A 19,070-nucleotide genomic window follows, 5' to 3' on the forward strand; every position below is an offset into this window, starting at 1 on the left:
TGACCTATCATATTATACAATACGGGTGGCGGGTGCCGAACTGCCAAATACATAATGTGAGCAAATTAAAAAATAAATAATATTATTGGTTGTAAGTTTTAGGGGCTACCTTAACCTATCTATATAGGCTACACCGATACCTGCAGCGCCGGGTAAGACGACTTGGGTCGTCGGGTGAAATTAGTTTATTATTATCGAGCAATTAATTTTTGATCTTCTCTGTGGCCAGTGAGATCGGTTCGCGGCGTGCCAATCGCTGCTCGCGGTGGACGGCGCTAGCGACGGAAACCCGTGACGTCGGTGGCACGTCGCTCTCTGGTCGGCTCGACTTGGCTTCGCGCGCAGTCGGTTACCGGCATTACGACACGCTCTACACCGGGGGCTATAGATTGGCGCCACCGAAAGTCACGCACGCGTCCTATATTATCCGAGCACACCGAAATATATGTATTATCGTCGTCATCGTCTCGTTATATTACCACAGTCGTTGCAGACGCAACAGGCACTCTGAGTGCTGAAGCACTACTATTGCCCACGGCCCCGAGGAATTCGAGAGCGACGTGCAAAGGTAATAATTGTTGGCCTCAGCATTATCGCGATAATGTTTAATTTAAAAAAAACATCTTTATGTGTAAGCAAGTTAGTAGAATAAAATAAATAGGATTTTTTTTTTAAGATATAAAAAGCGCGCTTGAATTTAATTTTAACATACATACTGCAATTTATTGTCCTTGAAACAATTTTTTTTTTTTACCGAATCTAACTTGTAGATTTCTGTAGTTGATAACACACGTTAATGGTATATAATTATAAACTATTATTAGGTATTAGGTAAATCATCTAGCTCATATCATAAAGGTACGAGAACGCGAAATTTAACGGGACTTTTAGATCTGTTATACTTTATACGTATAAAGTTACTACTATAATACTAGTAAGACCCGTAATAATAATATCTAACACTATCTGACTGACTCTCACCGAACTTTATTCTTTCTTTTGATGTCTGTCGAGTAAAATAAAAATGTAACATAATTTGAAATATATAAGAATATGATTTTGATTATAATTGGTAATAGCATATTATAGGTAATTTATTAATTATTTTCACTTTATCCTGTTTTAATTTAAACGAGAAATTGCCTAATTAGTAATTACCTTCTTTTTATGTTTATGACCATCTATAAATAATCTTATTATAATTGAATATTGAATAATCATATAATTTGTTTTAATCTTTGATTATAAATATTTGTCATTTTCCTATTTTTATAGCACTTGATTTTTACAATTTAACATTGAACATTCAAATTTCAAATAAATTATTTAAATTTAAAATGTTGGTACATCTTATTACATGAAAACATAGCTACTGTGAATAATATTATGTAATGTCAAATTTCTAAATTGGAAATACTATAAGCGGATTGAATTTAAAAAAGTTAATTTTTTTGACAAGTTTTGAATAAAGAAAGCTTTTTTTAAGATCGATTTCAAACGCAATAATTTATCACTTTCCCGAGAGGCAAAACCAATTTCTGTATTATGTTTTTTTAAAAAAAAAATTAGAATGTCACCAGTCATGATAAACTTTCATTGCTATTGTTGGTGGATAACAGCTGTATGAGCAACAACTAACGGAAGCTCCAAAACAATCAATATAAAAAAATCCTGTAATTTTATTAAACTAATAACGCAATATTTAATGTCCACTAGAGAGTAAAGTCAAAAAAATATTTTCCTTAATAATGGGTGGGGTTTATAGCATTCTAGCTGTAGGTAGGTACTATGTGTAATGGATTATATTCACAAAACTCTATTGACAATATTTTCATAATTTTCTATAGGTACTTAGATGTTTTGTATTGCTAATATACCTGTTATAACAACATGTATGTAAATAAAATTGATTACACAATTGGAAACAAATACTTTTTTAGCTATCTGTTTTTAAAATGATTGTTTGTTATTTTATTAGTTTTATTGTGCAATTATTTATTATTCCATATTATGCATGAAAAAAAAAAAATTAAAACCGTATAAAATATTCATCTCTGTTATTTGAGCAATAAACCTATCAAATAATCAAACTAATAACTAGGTATCGTATTTATTATACACCATTTGACAAAATAAATACTTTTTTTTATCAAAGAAGAATTTATATTTACAAATAAAAAAAGTAAAAGTATATATTTTTAAGAAATGTTCCTACTTGACGCCCGGAAATTCATTTAGTTTTTTTTTTTTGTTAGTAAAACCACTTATATTTCTTTAAATGCATTTAATAAAATATCATTCATCAAACGTAAACTGTCTAGATATTAGCGTGGTCAAAATTCAAAGATAAACAAAATAGATAATATACTGTAGTAATATACTTTATGTACATTAACCACCATTCAAACCACCATTGAAACATTAAAAAATGATTTCTAATTTTTAGTTAATATTAAATAACAATTGTGTGTACATTGAATTATTTAATATGTTACACACTTATATATTTAGTACTTTAGAAAATCTTAAGTGAAATTAATTGCTATATTATATACGATATTATAGTGTTATGCTAGTATATTTTTATTGTTTTGGTACCAAGTATGTATTATGGGTCTATGCCAAAATATCGAAAGTAAGGATAGCGAAATAATAATGGCAAATTAAAAAGAGCAAAATCCAAAGCAAAATAAAAAATGCACATAATTATTTACATAATATTATGATAGCAAATAAGTTATAGTTTTAATATTTTAATTATGTTTTTAAAAATTAATTAATAAAAATAGTTTTGGATATTATAATAATAAACGAGCTATTTTCTAACTTACCAGAAGTTTAATACATTAACTGGTACTTGGGTGACCTAGGTTCATGGAAGTGTTCTTTGATAAAATTATTCAAGCCATGTAATTCCTCACATCGTTTACACTTATTTCAAAAAGGTTGTATATTTTACAGTTTGTACATATAAGTATGTCTATATTCATTACCTAATAAACGTGAAAAAGAAGAATATATAGGTATTGAAGACCCAAAAGACAAATCTGAAATCCCTTTGATGAACCCTAAATAGTGTGCAATAGCTAAATTTACTTGTGGATGCATTTATCTAGCTATATACCTTATGTAGATAAAACCATAGTATATTTATCCTATATAGATTAACTACAAAATTGGTGACTAACTATACAATCAAGATAGACATTTTATCTATATATTCTTCAATTTCATTTTTTTCATTATCAATCTATAAAATCTTATCACATCATAACACGCTGCTCATGAAGTCCAGCCATACTGTCACACAGACTAACGGACCCGCAATAATTATTCTTAGATTTATTTTTGTTTTTATAAGTAACCAGCTATTGTAAAAATTATGATGTGGGCTTATCACACAAAACATTTATTATTATTTATAGCAGGTGCCTGACTTGTATACATGAATATTCTAAATTAACTATTTCCTAATAGTTAATAAACTGTGTACATATAATATTATTAGTATCACCGATGTATTTCGCCTTTTTAATTTATCTGCTATAAATTATATTTGCTTTGGTTTTCGCTGTTATAATATCGCTATCTTCACTATTTTGAATGAATACCACGTTTCTATACAATTTCAATTAAAATATTTTACAATTATTGTTGAATATTATTAAAAATATTTTGTGTATGGTATCAGCAGATTTGTCAAAATTAGCGTCTGACCGTCACCCATTCACGTTTTTTCTGACACACAACTATTTGTTATTACATACATTCCTAGTTTACTATTAACTATAAAATACTTATTAGAATATTAAAGTGCAATAAAGAAATTATGGTAATTTCACAAACACGTTATAATAATCAGTACTTTAGGTTAGTTTATTATATTATTTATATTTTGGTCACGTTCAAATGTACGCTTCTATTTTAATTCATATTTTTAAAGGTTATGTTGCATATTTTTATTTGTAAAAGTTATACCCATTATACTTTTTACAACATTTACATTAATGTTTATAAACATAACTTTTTAAAAAAACATAAGAATTTAAAAATTTTATCAAAAATTGTATTATTTTATTCATGATTGATATTCCCTAACCTACTTTGTCACATTTTTACATTAATCAAATAATACTTATCAACTATTTTTAAAAAAAGGCTGCATATCTAGTGTTCATAAGAATGTCAAGGAGTGGTTTTTCACAAAACATATATAATATAGAAGTGTTTAAATTGTTATTCTTTATTACCAAATTATTGATAATGTTTATTTTATACAGTTTTGATTTACGTCATATAATCTCCCATAAAAATGTAAAATAAATAAATACATTTTGAATATCATGAATATTGATATAAGACGTTATTAAGTTTTGTATTTAAATGTATACTTTTTAATCCCAGATGATAATTACTAGATCAGTTCAATCCTCAATCGTTTTGAATTTTCTATTTAGGTTAATACTTTAATAAACTGTTTATCTACCAAATGTATTTTTCCATTATAACTTGATCCTCTATTTTATAACACATTGTAAAGCAACAGTGATAATTGTACTGTTAATTCGATTTAACTCTAAATACTATTTGAATTGTATTTATATTTGATTTAACCATTCAAATTCCAAACATGATTGTGTATTGCAGGTGGTTTAGAAATGTTACGGATTGCTGAATTCATCAGTATAACACTAAAATATTCTCTTTGGTTTTTGGCACATCTTTTTCAAAGTAAATAATAGAGAAGAACTACAACTATAATATAATGTATAGCTATATATTCTTGTGCGATGTGGCATTTAAAATGTGTTTCATTCGTTGTTGGGCACTGGCATACCGATACCATAATGTTGACTTATGGTAGTATCTTGTTATTTTTTAAGTTTTGTGTGAACGTACGAACGTAGTCACCTTTTCGGTCATTCAGTGAGGTTTAAATATTTTTTTTAAATTATTATTTTATAACCGGAATTTTATTTCTCTGTTTTAAATTTAAAATAGTTATTATTCACAACAATAAATAACATGTATTATAATTTATTATTATCGTTTTTAATGATTTTTTTATTCAATTGAACTAACCATTTTAATCAGCTAAATTGTATTACTCTAATATTAAAAACATTCTAAGAGGATACATTAAATATGTAATTACATATTACATTTTACGTATTTAATTTATTTTAAGTTTTACAAAACTGGACCAGATTATTTATAAGTAGGGTTAGGATATTCTATGCTTATGGCCTAAAAATTTAAAATATGCACGTAGATATTATGCCCAAAAAATATCAAAAATAGGTAGGTACGCTCTTAAAAGATCAAATATGTTGTTATAAAATAGATAATGTGTTAGTGAATTGTATTGTACATTATTAATTCAAAATAAAGTATACATTTTTAGTGTACTTATAATTAAAAATAAATTATAAGTTGTAATAAGTTGTTAATAACTACAGCAAAAAAAAAATCATTGGAAATAAAAAATGCATTTATAGCTAAAAATTCACAAAAAAAACAACAAAAATATGCCAATTAAAATTTAGTATATAACTGTTTCTACGTCATAACATTTGGATTTATAATTCGGTGTGCATTGTGAAATTAATTTTTATGTAAAAATCATCAGCTCATAACTTACTATAATCATAATAATATATAGTAGTGAGTAGCTCATTATAATATTACGGTCAGACCAGTAGCAATTAATATAAAAATAATATCTAGGATTTTTCACTTTGGGGGGGGGGGGGATTGATAAGACTGCAAATTCAGTATACACATACTTTTATATTATTATATATATGTAGTATAAATTGTGTACAACATTTGGTCTGCAAGATTACTTCCATACACCCCCCCCCCCCCCCCCACCACTGTAGATATGTCACTGGGCCAGACATATTATATTGTTGTTTTAGGTATGAGGTACACTGTTGTAATAGCTAACTATGAATATTTTTAGTTTAGGACCGTGTTACAATAATTTGATGTGATTATAATAATGTACATAATATGATTGAGATACAATATTATAGCTTGTTTCACCAAGTACCAACTATAAGTTTTGTGTAATATCCACATTTTTTTCAAAACATATTATCATGACGTCTTGTCTGTTATAGCTGACAGTATAAGACAGTATAAAAGAAAATTAGATCACAACAATTTTACTCGTTGGACAGAATATGAATAAATCAGATGTTTGTCAAAGATCTCTTATACGTCCCATACACTTATTAATTTATCAATAAATAAATAAATACATTTTAAATTAAAAAAAAACGTCTACATCACCTAAAAGTAAGATAATAAATCTTATTATAAAACATAAACATTTATTATACAGTTTAAAAATGTAAGAATATTGTACCAACTATAGTCACTAGCCATAACACTCGCAACCGATGAAATACGACAGCATATTTTTTCAACAACTTATTTATGCTACCGTAAGTTAGTGCACTTTGAAAATGTATGTTTCTATTTTTGAGGCTTTCTGCCTTTCCATTTTCAACCTAATTATAATACAGCTATAATTCAATCTAACGTGAGCAGCTAATATAATATGATTAAGTTTTTAAATGTTATTAATTTATTGAGAAACATATTCTTGCTTACAAAATTACATTTCTTGGCATTGAACCCCGAGAATCGAATTATTAATTTCAATATGTCTTTTTTCATAATAATTGTAGGCTGTTTTAATTAATTATGTTCACTGTTCAGTTTGTGTCAATACAATTGTATTTTACCTATCTATGCTTTTCAATTACATTTATCACTATTAAATTAATTTGTGTACCCGTTATCTTAACAGTGAAACAATTTGTAAAATTAAGCAAGTACACAAGACGTATCGGAGAGTAATATGCATTTATTTTTCTTCAATAGCTAACGAGTAACGACCACAGAATATGTGTGCAAAAATAATAAAATAAAAACATCTGAAGTTTGAACAATTTTTTTCTTTATAAACGTACTCGTTTAACACCAGAGATTTAGTTTCAAACGCTGTAACAAATTAACCTCATTGCTACAAAATACTTTTCTGTCAGTGTTTCCTTCTAATATAAAGAGCCGTGGTCCAGGATTGAACGGATTTTATAAAGCGACCATTTTTATTTCTTAGCTCCGTGCAGAAAGTTATACAGAAAGTAGAAACTAGAAGCAGAGACGTTTATACGTCCATAAACAGCAATCTAAAGTATATTATTGTAGGTACCTACTGGATAATGGTTTCCTGTTTTGTGCTTCAATCTTAATTTATTTTACATCTCGGTAGTTTCAATACCAATTCATTTTTACGAATCAATAGGAAATTACTGAACAATGTGTACAACATATGTGTACACTTACGTGGCTACTATTAATACTTATTGACGCTGTACACAGCAGGTCCTACAATAAATAAAAAAAAATTCGTACGGACTATTGTGTATAATGTATACTAAAATATGTTATCATAAAATGTATTATGATATAATAGCTACTGGACGCTAAGTTATGCATAATGTGCTTCAGTAAACAATAGTATTTCTCTAAGTGATAAACTACAATAGATTTTACTTGGCGTATAATCAAAAGTTTTCAGATTGATTTGTTACATTTATTATCATACATTAGAGAATGTTGTATACTTTGAACGATTTCATGATGTTTTAGTGAATTATAATTTATAATCATCATATATTTAATAATTTTATAAGGAAATCTAACAAATTTATTTGTAGAACTTATTTTCAATAATTATCAGTTTCAATTTTTTAATTTTGATGACTAAACAATTGTCTGTATTTGAGTAGCATAAGAATATAAATAATATATATAACTTCTGAAAATAAAACTATATAAAAGTTTAAAATCTTTACCAAAGCTCTCAAAGTTTTGATATAATGTCAATTTCCATTCAAGGATATTGTGTACCTATGTAATATTATTTCGATTTGTATTCTCTTTTATTCCAATTTTAGTGAAGTTTTATACATTGCTGTTAATTTTAATTGAATAAAAAATTGTGTGGTAGATACACCGTATGCTACCCATTGTAAATGTATACTTGTAATTTGTATAGGATTTATTTATTTTTTAAATCACGTTTAAAATAATTAAAATGCTAAGAAGGGCTTAAAATATTTACTACCCATACTGATGTGACAAATTTACATTTTTATGTCTTTTGAAAAATAATATTATTTTGTTATACCTTTCTATAAATGACTGAAACATAACATTAATCAAATATTGGGTGATCTTTTTAACAATAAACACTCGTTAGTCATCATCTTGAAAAATAATTACAAAAATATTATTTAATTTAAAATTCTAAAAAGGTTATTTTAAGGTTCTCACCTATAACAACTAGATATAATAATGATAACGACTTAAGGCACTATTATTATGTTGATAGATTAGCACTAGTTAAAGGTTTAATAAAGTAAAATGAATATATTATTTTTGTTGGTACCTACTCAATTTAGCCAAACCCATGATTAATACTTAATAGGTAGTCCATACTTTACTACACCGTGGAAGGAATAACCGACTTTTCCCACAAAAAATTATTGTGCGGACATACCTACACAATACATAAAAATGCAAATTATGGTTGAATACACGTGTCGCTTATACTTTGTATTAAAACTCAAGTATTTTATAGTTTGATTAACTTTATTGATATACAAAGTAATAAAAAAAAATGGTACGGATAGGACTTGCTTGGTAATTATTGTGATTTTATGAATGACTTGGAAAATAGTAAAAAAAAAAAAAATAAAAATAAAATTTGTTTCAGTTACCGAGTTATCTTTATAAAACCACTTTTCAGATTCCAAAGAGTATGCTGAATTACGATTATTTTAATATAATTAGTTACTATAATATGTATCATTCATAGAGTAAGTACAATAGTAAATCCAAATCTAAACATAAATATACTGTACACGATTATATTTACATATTTAATGCAAAATTACTTTTCCATGCTCAAATACAATTGATAAAACATTTCATTGGCTCCAAAAGTTTTAATTCAATTTAACGAAACTGCACTCCTAGAAGAAGTTTTCTTGCCTCGTGCTTCCCATCTGTATTATTCATTGGATTGCCAAAACGCCCTTTTCAGCTAATTGACCGGATTGCGAATAAATGAACACGTTGCCCAATGGCTTTCAAATTAACGTGCTTTACAAAATAACTAATTCGATCATTAATCTTAACTTTCTTATATTATAGTTTTTAGTACGATTGTGTTTTGATTTGAACGAAACCAATCCTCAGTTCTTGATAACTGTTAATTTTTTGATATTACATAAGTACCTATTTTTATTTTAAGTGAACCAAAAATTGTATTATTCGCTTTAGTATAATTTATGTCTTGGTACCTATATTTAGTCAATGAACAGGTTTTGTAAAAGTGTATTGTTTCTGGCTTTATTTTTTAACTATAAATTAATGCACAAAAAGTTTTATTTGCATACAAAAAAAAAAATACGAACAGGTTACGGAAAGTTGTATTGTATGAGTTTATGGTGATTATATAATATTTAGGCACATTTTTATTCTCATAGGGAAATACTTGTTTGTTGGGTTGTGTAGTTAAATTTACTTTTTTTGGAATTTCTGACAAAAACTATAAATAAAACCCCATTATTTATTATATCAAACAAGTAAGTATTAAAAAACTATATATATCTAAGTGTTTATATAATTGTAGTAAAAAAAAATCGGTTTAAGACTAATTTTTTTTCAAATAGCTCTTATTTAAAAATATTTTAAGATTGAAGTTTTAAATTGTGTAATACTATAACTCATACATCTAACTAACTTATAATATAATATTGTATAATAACATAGGTAACCCCAATAAATTATGTTATTTATCATATAGCATAAGATACATAACATAATATATTGTATTTAATTACTTATTAGTCTCTAATTATTAGATACAGGTAAAATCAATTTAATAGAATTAAGCTAATATACATTTTATACATGCTGATCTTTCAAAAAACTTTAGAGAAAATATGAAGAAAAAGTTAGTGTATCGTTGTTTAATATTATGCTGGGCAGTAAACCATAATTATATGTTCATCATCAATGATATTTATCATCCTCTCACCAACCAAAAAATTGTAATCATTCAACAACCGACTTAATGAATAATAGACTGTGTACACATGAGTTGGTACCTGCCTTAGTTATTGTCGTCGTAACGAAATATTTTTGTATTTAATTCGTTTACTGATTTGCGATTACCTTTCAAAAACCACCTGAACACTGATGTACCGAAATTGACTATACGCCGAGCCGTTTAACGGAGATACTCGGATACTAGGTATATAGTATATACTATACTATATATTATTTTTTTTCCTAAGATATCGATAATACAAATTAGTACGATTTTCTAAACGAAAAACCTTACTAAAAAGTTGTGAGTACAAAATTGTTTGTTTTACAATTAAATGTTGATAATAATTTCTATGAACGATCGATATGATGTTATAATTTTGTAATCTTACAATAGAATATAAAAAAAGTACTTTTAAAATTATAAAAATCAACCAATTGAATAAGTACCAATGAGTGAAATTAATAATAAAAAAAAAAAAACTAAAATTAGTTTTATTGAGCTGAACATATTTTTAAAATCAACTTCATCCTAATTTATGTCAAACCTAGACGTTTACTATATTTTATATATAATATGAAATCAGTTAAGTGCTTGATCGTTTGATACGTTTCGCTATTTAATAATATTATTATAATTTAATGAGTTCTCAACATGAAATGAATAATTTTTAAATAAATATACTGGTTATGAGTTAAAAGAATAAAAGTGAAACTTAACTCGGCAAAATAATTTAAACATGGACGGATTTTGTTTGTTGTCAAATATTAAATGATGATAATCATATGTGACGACATAAAATAAAACAAATAATAAACGTTTTATTTAGTTGTACAATATTGATCATTTCAACTTGTATTATGTTACATTTAAATTCCATAACTATTATTTTTATTTTTCATAATATAATACAATCATTATTTCAAATATAACTATATTATAATGTAAACCATTTAACAGTTATTAACGGAAGGTAAGTACCTTAGTATCTAAGTATCTAAGTAGATTTTCCGGCTTTTAAAGCCCCCCCCCCCTCACCCCCTGAGGCCTAAAGTATCAAATAGATGTATTCCAAAAACCACTTTCAAAGCTGAAGATGAAATAAAATGTCCTGATCTAAAGCAACATGATTGTCACTCCCACCAAAAAAACATACATGATTGTAAAATCATTACATTCCTCGCTCCACTGAGAATTCAAAATACAACTTTACCTGTAAGTTTTGATAAAAAAAAAAGAAAGCAGGAACTGCTCAAACCTTCAGTTAGTCTCAATAAAATGAATGAAGCCCTTTTTTTTATTTAAACTGGAACTACTATTTTTTAACTCATGCGAGTATATTTTTTTTACCATACGCAAATCACGTAAAAATATTGTGACTTATAGGTAGTATAAAAATATACAATTCATTTTAAAACTGTTTCACAGTGGTTACTATGTATTACCGTCGACATTGTATTGTTACTGTATAATACAGTCTCAGAATGCAAAAGTCCCCCCTTATACTGTAAAAAATGTTTGAGTAAATCAAAATACAAACACACAATTAAAATAATTTCTAAAATATGAATATCTGCAACAGTTTTTATTATTGAGTTTATATTGTCGATCAACTTTTCTGTTTTATACAAAATAAATTTATGATTTTAAACTTTGATATCATAGCCCATAGGTTATTCATATTTTATGCATTGTACCTACCCGAAAAGTATTCTAAAAACCAAAACTTAAAATAGTAGTAAAAAGTTTTTAAAGTTTCAAATTCAAAATATTTAATATATTCTATAAAAATAATAATTTTCAATCAAATCAGAATTTCTTTGTAAATGCAATGATTTGTTACTTTAATTGAATTTAAATTTGATTTATATTAATATGTTAATATGTTGAAATGTTTTATATATCTATCACAGATATTCATTGAGTTAATTTTTTTCTATTTGAAATTTATAGTATCGCGTTAACTTAGACTTAGTTTAATTAAAAATATTTATTTATAGTACGTTTTATAGTTATATTTCTTTCTAAGCAATATTTTCCTCCTATTCCGATCCAATTAGTACCACAAAAAAAAACCTTACAAACACTTCTAAACAAACTACTAACTATTTATCTGATGCTACAAATGGTGCTTTAAAGTTTAAACTAAATGAGACAAAATCAGTCAATACAACATTTTTCTTAAGACAAGGATTCTGCCCCAACGTAACTTTTAATGACATACAAATTCAACATTTTACTTCAACCAAATATCTAGCCATTTAGGCATTACGTTTGACAAGCGATTCACTTGGAGTTCCCATATACATGACATTTAATGTTTATTGCTTAACACATGAAAACGCTTACTTCAAAATCCATTGTCCAAGTCTCCAAACTTTGGTATTATCGGTGATTGCCAAGATCTAGTATTTCGGTAATTACCTTAAGTACTGTATAACCGATAATGTATTGTATATAGGTTAGTACTTGGTAGGTACCTGTAGTAAACAAGTACCAGATACCGGTATTAAAATTTAACCACCAGTATTATTTTAAATAATATCTATGTTTACGCCAATGTCGTAAATGGCACTAATGAGTGACTTCTTTCTGATGTAAGTACTTAGCAGTCAACATTATTTCAATTACATATGCGTATCATATGTAATTATGTGTAATTAATTTGTAATTAGATCATGTTGTATATATTGCAAATAACTTATGTTTATAGTCTCAAAAATTACTCGATGATTTCAACGTACATTTCAGAGATTTTTCTTGGAGATAGGTACCAAGAAGGTTTACATAGTAGTTTTACCCATGGCTTTCATCATGTGACGCTGAACAATCTTATTTGAAATATAATTATAAGCTACTAGCTATTATATATGATTATATGGATGCTTTGTAACATAGTGTTCAGTGGTTAAGTGAACGAGCAATATTAACTGCCCAAAATGTGGACGTAAATGCTATTGACATCAACATTCAAATGTGTTACTAGGCGAAAACCTTACTCATAAATTAGTGAATACACTGCTGTTATTGTATGAATCAAGATGAAGAAGTAAATTATCAAACTAAATTATTGAATTTGCTTGGTTTGCCTAGATTTTCACCAAATATCTTACATTTGAAGATCGGTGTTCCAATAATTCTTCTTAAAAACATTAATTCGATAATCTCCTATGTCTTTTCAATTCGACCAGACTTGCGGTTAAAAAATTGTTGAATAATATCATAGACAATCAAATGGACTATGCACTGATACCACGCATTCAATGATTCCAACTAGAAACTGATGTCTGATATGGCATATACCTATTAAATATATTGCAATTACAGTCAAATATGTCTTAACGGACACCTATATTATATAGCAGAAACCCCTCTCGAACAAACAATATATCAATATCTCGGCAAACATAGGTATTTAAAAGTCCCTGTCTATAACGGATACTTTTTATGGTCCCACGGTGACTATCCGCTATACGCGGTTTCACTGTACCAATTAAATTAGCATTATTTTGAAATATTAAACATATACCACAAGGTCAATCGTTGCAAATATGTGGATTGAATTTATAGAGGATACATGTTTTTCACATGGTCAATTATATATTGTATCCTCCCGGGTATAAAAACCAACTTATTTGTTTGTTTATGCACCATACTAAATGCAATTATTATAAATTCAATCAATCAATGTAATTTGAGTTTAATTAATATCAAATATCATATTTAATTTAAAACAAATAAAAAATAACGCTATAGTCATCTGTTAGTTGTTAATATTTACTATTTATTATATTTTGATAATATTAAATTTTCAACACCTCTCATTCCGGTAAAAACGGTTCACGGGCGAACCTAGATATAATTAAGCTACCTAATAATGTTAAAATTATGTAATATGTAAAATTTAATTTAATAACTAATAATTATTATAACTACTAAATAGTTAGATACTCGTAAGTCAGTCGATATGTTATTTGTTCTAGTCTATAATACATAACTGATGCTGTCTGAATAGGAATTTACGAGGAGTTCTCGATTGGTGAAAACAAAACCCAAATAAGCTATAGGTATTATGTTAATGGTATAATTATTTATTCAAAATGGCATATTGGTCGTCATGTGATGCATTGTGAGGCTTAATAGCGTACGTGTACTCACTCAATATTGGTAAATGCAGGCTAGTAAAGGATGTATGCGGTTCAAAAACTCTAATACTCGTGGTATAATAATATTTCAATAATATCCACATCGGAGGCGGGGTAATGTGCACAGAGTCATATAATAAATCTCAATAGGAAAGCTATAAGTTATAAGAAATTTGTATCTTAAATATGAATTGGAAAAACGAGTTTTATAGTGCTTTTTTCGGTAGTTATACGTAGAAAACCGTTATAGTTAACTAAAAAAAAATACAAATCGTTTTTAAACGCATATTTTCCATTTGGTGCCTTACTCCTAGCTATATAATATAAATATAACTATTAGGACCACTTCATAAGTTATCGTTACTAAGTTATATAAATATGGAAAATATCGCATTGTTATTCCATTGTAACAACATAGTGAAATTATCTAAAGTTAAAACCTTTAGTGTTTTATTATTAACACACGGTTTGGTATTTACATGTATAACATTGAATATATTTATTATATTATTGTAATATTATTTATAATACATATTGTATAAAAGGTATTGTATTATAATTTTAATAATAATACAGTATCATGATAAATAATAACATCAGGTTACACAATATTTCCCGGGATCAGGACTTATTAATACTTTTACTTTCAAACTACAAAAAACAATATGCACGTTCTAGTTAATAAACTTTATACAAATAGCTATAAGCTAAAATAAATACAGCTTGCAAAATGAACATAACATAGATTGATAAACTAGAAAAATAGTCTACCAAGTATTTTTGATTCTTAGTGTAGCAATTTTAGCGTTTTTTTAAAGGCTGTTATCACCTTTTACACTAGTAAAATTACTTAGATATTCAACTTTGAGAGTAGTTTCTTGTAGAAAATGAGGGGGGGATTGCTCAAAAAGTGAAAGGGGAGGGGCCACAAAAATTAATAATTCCCAATACTTACTAAATAAGGAAAAACGGGAATTTTAACGACTAAGATCCAGTTTTTGACAAATTCGATTTTGTTTCTGTTTAATGTAGGTAACTCAAAAACATAGAACCCTAGATACTTGAAATTTTCCCGAAATGTTTAAATTAGCATTTTATATACATATAGTATAACACTTACTATAACCTAATCTAAAATATTTTGACTGTTTTTGAGATATACATGTATATATATAGATATTTGACATTTTTGATCTTTTGTTTCTATAAATATTTATTTTTACTCGGTCAAAAAGCTTGAAAATATTACACAAGGTTCCTCATAAAAAATTGAAAACTGACAATGTCCGTAAACAGCTCAAAAAGAGTCAAAATATTTTCAAAATTGTATGGTGTATAGAAAATGCTAATATAAACATTCAGTGAAATTTTCAAGTATCTACAGTCATTCGTTTTTTAATTACAATAAAATAAGAAAATTGTTACATGAGAAATCGAGTGAATATCAAATGTTGTAAAAATATAAATTTCAGACGCTCATAAAAATTTAATTTAAGTTTCTTGTAGACATTTTTTTTTCGACAAAGGTAGACAAACTTATGAGTAATCTTATATTACATTTTCAAATCTTAGATTTAAAAAGAAAAATTTTTATGAATTCTCAACTCAAAATAATTTGCTAATTTTCGTGATTTTTCCGTATTTTGTCAAAATTTGAACTTTAAATGCTTATAAATAAAAACTGTGACTAAGGATTTTTTTCATCTGCCTTTGAAACAACAACCTAGGAGCCTTCTATTAAATTTTCAAGCTTTTTTACTCAACAGATAACATTTTATTGATATTTATAGAAAAAAAAACTAAAAAAAATGGAAATTGACAATGTCCGTAAACAGCTCAAAATAAGTCAAAATATTTGGAAAATATTATGGTGTATAGGAAATGCAATTATCAACATTCAGTCAAAATGTCATGTCCCTACAGTCATTTTTTTAAGAGTTACACCAAAAACCAAAATCGATTTTCTTGAAAACAGATTTTGCGTAAAAATTCCCGTTTTTTCTTAATTTTTCTTTTGTTCTTCACGTCGCTTTTGAAAACTACTGGGAAATTTTTACTTTTGACCCCCCAAAATACCAACTAGATTCACTTTCCTATCAGAAAAGTTACTGTTGAAGAAAATCCAAGCACTTTTACTGTCCTAAAAGGTGATGACAGACACACAAAAAAAAAACACACATCATTGTAAAATCAATACATTCATCGTTTCGCTCAAAACCTAATATTGTTCGTGTATAGGTTTTAGGTTTTAGGTTCGTGTTAGTTAGGGTTGGCGGTATTTCAAATTTTGATACCGGTATCTACGGTATTACCGGTAATATAGTATTTACCGAAAATATCGTACCTTGGCAATTTTTAAAAATACCATACCTTGGCAAATTTATTAGTGTTTCCAAGTTTCCAACCTAGGATAGGGCTATTATAATATGTCATTACGATTATATAATAATAACAAATAATAAAACTAGATATACGGTATTTTCGGTAACAATGGTAATTACCGATTCATGGTACACTGGTATTCTACAATACCGAAAATACCGGAGATCAGTATTTTGTACATACCACTAGCCCTAGAATAATAGGCACTTGAAATTGTTTACGTATTTTGCACACACCATAATATTTCCAAATGAAATGTTTTCTGCAAAAATTAATTCAACCTATATTATAGTATATCCTATCACTAATAGTAAAATAAATTACTTTAATAGCAATATAAGTATATTATAATATAATAAACTTAATAATATAGGTTGCGCATGTCTCTGCTCAGAATCATTTTTCGTATATTCCTTTTTTTCCTTGAATTAAAATATAATAGTGATTTACTCAATGACGAGGTACACTCGACATCTACTGTAAAACAGAACGGTTACTAACTTTTCCGTTTTTATTCTGAATATTGATTGTACATAATATATTATGTTATATTATATATATAAATAATATTGACATTGTTAACTCAATTCGTTTAGGTATTTTAATCTTCAAATGGCATTTCGTAGATGTTAATCAACAGATAATTTAGAAATGTGTTCATGGTTTTAATAATTTACTACTAGAAAATATCATATTTATTCAAGTATTTTTATATCAAATGAAATATTAATACTCATTTTGTAGAAAATAAAATTAATTGGGTAGGTCTATGTGTATCTAGTAATACATTTAAACGTTTATTATTGAGTATTTGACAACTAATTTACCTACTTTTTTGGCTAAAAATATTAATTTTACAATAATAAGAAAATATATACAAAATAGAAACTAATTATAATATCTAATATATCTTTATACTTAAATATTTATAATTAAAATTTTTATGTTATATGGTCATATTCTTTTAATAAAAAATTATAATATGATATCTGATGAAATTTTCGTGATATTTGCGTATAATTAATATATATTTAATGGAATATTACAATAATACATTTACAATACAAAATAATTATTAGACTATCATATTTTATGATTCGTGAACATGACTTTATATATTATTATATAATTTGTAAGTCACTTACTCACTTTTAGCTTATAATTAATTATTTAAATATCATAATGTAGGTACTTGTATAAACATATGTCCTTAACAAATATACAGTGGCAACTTATGAAATATACGCAGAGTAGCATAACGCGGACATTACAAAAGGATCAGTCAATATATAATCAAGAGATAATAGTTTATATTCATTCGGACATTATAGATATATGTTGTACACTGTACGCCACTTGTGTGTGACTAACTCTGAGTGTTATATTGGTAGGATTATAATATAACTTACTATTACAACTATAGTTAAATATATCAAAAATACCATTAAAAACCAACAGCTAAATTGTCAACGTTCTATAATATTTGACGATTTCACGAGGCAGGACCAAGTTTTTCATCCCTAAGAACACCAATGAGAGGGGAAAAAAGGCTCTACTGAACCCTATAACAAGATTTATAATGGACTTAGGCTGCTCCGGACGTGTTCGTATATTATTAATTTATCACTAGCGCGCTATACGCATTCACAGGACCCAGCTATTGTTTTCGTCAGATTTAGCTGTATGAAACCTATCGTTATCTTCTTATTAGTTAGGTTGGTTAGATTGTTGCTTATTATAGTCGTATAACACAGTAAAAAGTATTTAATCCAATTCTGGCATTGGGAGTTATAAAATTGAAATTATTATTATATTTTTTTACTAAAAATGCGTAAATATGTTTATATTAAAAAAAAATAGAAGGTAAAAGTTCAAAAGTTTATACTTATTTTATCAAAACAACATTTTTAAAATCAAAATATTATTTACTATTTTTGTTGTTATATCAAATTTTAAGTTTTTACTTTTCTGAATAACAGCTTTCATTTTTCATTGATTATTTTTAAGCAGAATATTTTTTTTGAGAATTTAAATTTATAAAAATCTAATTTCGAACGATAATTAAATTAGTTATAAGTATTTAAAGTTTTAACTATAGAATATTAAAATATATGAAATTTAAGATTTTTAAATTAAGGTTTTTGATCATCATAACATGCGCAATACTGAAATTATAGTTTAATTATTGATGTTTTATTATAATTTATAGTTTTAAATATGCATTAAATACAATAATGTATAAATATAATTATTATAACGTACACATTTTTGTATAAATTCATATCAACGCATGTCTTTAATTAAAACTAAATTTTTACTAAAACTGTATGGTAGTAAACTTATGAAAATATATTGTAATCAGGTCGAGAATTTTATTAGAAAAAAATTATATTTAAGGTTTCTTTTTT

The 19,070-nt window shown here is 26.5% G+C and overlaps 1 protein-coding gene across 1 annotated transcript in view; it reads left to right on the forward strand.

Moving 5' to 3' along the window:
- Window positions 1-359: 359 nt before the first annotated feature.
- LOC132949468 (neuropeptide CCHamide-2 receptor-like) overlaps window positions 360-19,070 on the forward strand; it is a 132,652-nt gene continuing 113,941 nt past the window's right edge. The window contains exon 1 of the mRNA XM_061020377.1: window positions 360-568. The gene's annotated coding sequence lies outside the window, so the exon portion shown is untranslated. The remainder of the gene's footprint in view (window positions 569-19,070) is intronic.

This window comes from Metopolophium dirhodum, chromosome 7, assembly GCF_019925205.1.
Source record: "Metopolophium dirhodum isolate CAU chromosome 7, ASM1992520v1, whole genome shotgun sequence".
NCBI classification, from domain to species: Eukaryota; Metazoa; Arthropoda; class Insecta; order Hemiptera; family Aphididae; genus Metopolophium; species Metopolophium dirhodum.